We start from the raw sequence: 3,865 nt of genomic DNA on the forward strand, positions 1-3,865 counted from the left end.
CTCGTAGCCAGAAACCCACGGAGATCCTCCTGCCTCTGCATCCCACAGCACAAGGATTACAGCTAAGTGGGACTATACCCAGCTTTGTATACATGCTGGCACCTGAATTCAGGTTATTATGTTTGTACAACCAGTGTTCTTACCCTTTGAGCTTGCTTACCTGCAACCTAGAAGTATAAATTTACAATGATTCTTTGACTCAAACAGCTTCGGAATATTTAATTGCTATGGAGTGGAGGTCTATATTGTCTTAAAGACAATTGTTCTTTGGTGTCACCCAAAATCATCATTCTATTCTTATCCCATTAGAAAATGAAATTCCGGCCTCATAATCCATTTCAGATAAGTCTGCAGACTGTATATAAGCCTGCTAGTTGAGTAAAGTGCACAGAGTTGAAAGCTTTCATCTATTAAGAAAGGGATCAAAAGCTAGGGGCCTACTAAAGACACAAGCAACTAAGGAAAAGTAGGTAAACCGTACATCAAAATTAAGGGCTGTCAGGCTTCAAAGGATCCCATCAAGAAAATGAAAAGACAAGCCAAGAGTTAGGGTAGAACTTGAAAATAACATAACAAATAGAGGGTTTATATCCTCACTATGAATAATGCATATAACTCACAGAATAAAGACAAAGAACCTTATTAAAAATGAGTGAAGAGTTTAAGGAGACATTTTTCAAAAGAACATAAACAAATGCTCAATAAGTACATAAGAGGAGGGTTAACAGTATTAGTCATTAGGAAAATCAAATCAAAACTACAGTGAGATGCTAGTTCATACCCATTATAATAGCTAAATTTAAGAAGACAGTAACAAGTGTTTTCTAGAATCCAGAGAAGTTTTGGGAGCCCTGATAAACTACTAGCAGAAAAGTTAAAGAAACTACAGGAAGGGTTCAGTGTGTGATGCACTTGCTACTAAAAATTGAGGACCTGAGTTTGTATCACCAGAACCCACACAAAGTCAAAGATAGTAGCCTACATCTGCACCCCCAGAGCTCCTGCAGGCAGTTGAGAGATAGAGGCAGAAGAACCCCCAAGAGTGTGAAGACCACCTACCCTGGCCTCAGAGGTGGCAAACAACAAGAGACCTTATCCGAAACATGGTAGAAGATGAGGACCAAATCTTGGGTTGCCTTCTGACTTCTACATGGGTGCCGTGGCACATGTGCACCCACAATCACACACATGAACATGCACACACATTATACACATGCCTACACACATATTTTTCAAGATATAGGATGGTAATTTAGCTGGTTTAGACAACAGCTTGGTAGTGACTCAAAATATTAAATGAGTTGCCACCAGTCACGCCAAGGATATAAGGTAAAGGCAATGTCTATTTATGAGTCATAAATGCAAGAATAATAAAAGCACATGCACCCACACAAAAACGTGTATGTGAATATTTACAGCAATATTATTCATGATAACCAAAATCTAAAAAGTAATGCAAAAATACCACAACTGAGGAATGAATTAAAATTTTTTTTAAATAATGGAGTCACATTTAGCACAAAAAAATTAAAATGTTTGTGCACAGCACAAACGAGTCTTGAAGGTAGACTGCTAAATGAAAGGAAGCAATCATGAAATTACTGAAAACAATGTACTGCCCCATTTCATCTCTGCAAAAGGGCAAGAATACACAAATCCATAGATGGCTGTTGCCTTGTTTGCAGTGGTAGGAAGAGGAGGATGAATGGCTCGCGATTTCTAACAGTTCCAGGAGTTTCCCTCTAGATTGATGGAAGTCTCCTAAATTTAAACAACAATGGTTCACTATTCTATGAATACAACTAAAATACACAGAATTATACACTTTGCAAGAGTAAATTTATTTATGTGACTTACATATCAGCAAGCCTGTTGTAAAACATAGTAAAATGTGGTCTGTAAGCTAGGGAATGTGGAGAACACTGGTTTAAATGACTGAATCGGGGTCTATGGATTTTAGCAAATTTATCCTTCATTTCACAGTGAATATCCACTTATGAGTAAGTACCATGTTTGACTTTCTCAGTCTGGGTTACCTCACTCAGATGATCTTTTCTAGTTCCATCCATCTAACTTCAGATTTCCTGGAGTGCTTGTTTTTAACAACTGAGTAATACTCCATTGTAGAAATGTACATTTTCTTTATCCAGTCCTCAGCTGAAAGACATCTAGGTTGCTTATACATGTTGTGGGGGGGATGCTTGTTCATTTCACAGCCACCCAGACTCCCGAAATAATCACACAGCAATGGTATTAATTGAATCATTGCTTGGCCAATTACTATAGCATATTCCTAGCAAGCTCTTACATATTAAATTAACCCATTCATTTATATTATTTTATATTTTACCATGAGGTTTGTGGCCTACCAGCAAGGTTTCATGTTTTTGTAGGTCCATCAAAAAAAAAAAAATGCCAGTCTTCCTGATTCTTTCCAAGACCCAACTTCTGTATCCACTAATTTTCTCTGTTCCATTTATTTCTTCTCTGGTCTTTGAGTCCCTCAAGATTTCTTCATTGACCCATAGTTGTTTCTGCAGTTTTTTAGAAATGTCCCACTATCGCTTCATTGATTAGGCTCTGTCATTCTCTTCTGTGATTAGAAATGTTGCTTGGTGTGGTATCTGCTCAAATCTATTGAGATTATGACCTGAGATTTGTTCTGTTCTGTAAAATATTCCATACACACTTGCGAAAATGTCTTGTACAGACCACGATGTATATAGCCTCTGTGTAGAGTTGGTGACTTACCTTCAAATGCTCTTATTTATCTTCTAATAGTTGTATTCATCAGTGAGTGTAAAGTGTTGAAGATTCTAAGAACACTGTACTTCTCGCTTTAATTTCTGTCTGTTCTTGCTTCATCTATCTTAATGGTCTGTGATTAATGATGTGGGAGTGATTTCTTTCTAATCTGTTGCTTTCATTGGTTAATTAATAAAGAAACTGCCTAGGCCCATTTGATAGGCCAACCCTTAGGTGGATGGAGTACACAGAACAGAATGCTGGGAAAAAGAAGCAGAGTCAGGCAGTCTCCATGATTCTCCCACTCCAGACAGACGCAGGTTAAGATCTTTTCTGGTAAACCAGCTCGTGGTGCTACACAGAATATTAGAAATGAGTTAGATCAATATGTAAGAGCTAGCCAATAAGAGGCTGGAACTAATGGGCCAGGCAGTGTTTAAAAAAATACAGTTTCCGTGTAATTATTCTGGGTAAAGCTAGCCGAGTGGCAGGAAGCAGCCCGCCGACCGCTCCTACTGCTACGGATTAACTGTAGAGAATTTATAACTGTTATACCTTTTCTCTGCAAGGTTTATTATGTGACATTTATTTTGGTCGATATTAGTATGTTCGTACCTGCCGAATTTGATTGCATTTTTTTTTTTTTTTTTTTTTTTTTTTTTTTTTGGTTTTTCGAGACAGGGTCTCTCTGTAGCTTTGATGCCCGTCCCGGAACTAGCTCTTGTAGACCAGGCTGGCCTCAAACTCCCAGAGATCCGCCTGCCTCTGCCTCCCAAGTGCTGGGATTAAAGGCGTGCGCCACCACCACCCGGCTTTGATTGCATTTTTATGGAATTATCTTTCTCTGTTCTTTCAGTTTTAATCTTTCAAAGGTGTGTTCTCGGGTCTAAAGAGAAACTCTCTTAAGTGGCAAATAGCAAGCCACATGTTTCTCTACAGCATGCTAATGCTATCTTTTGATTAGAACATTTGATCTAAATAAAGGTAACTACTAATGAGGACTTACTTCTGTCATTTGCTATTGGTTTTTCATTCACATTTCCTATGTTTCTGACTCCTTTTGTCTTTAGTACAACTTTTATAGCAAAATATTTAACCGCCTTCCCTGTGTCTTCTGTGT

Source organism: Chionomys nivalis, chromosome 5 (assembly GCF_950005125.1).
Source record: "Chionomys nivalis chromosome 5, mChiNiv1.1, whole genome shotgun sequence".
NCBI lineage: Eukaryota > Metazoa > Chordata > Mammalia > Rodentia > Cricetidae > Chionomys > Chionomys nivalis.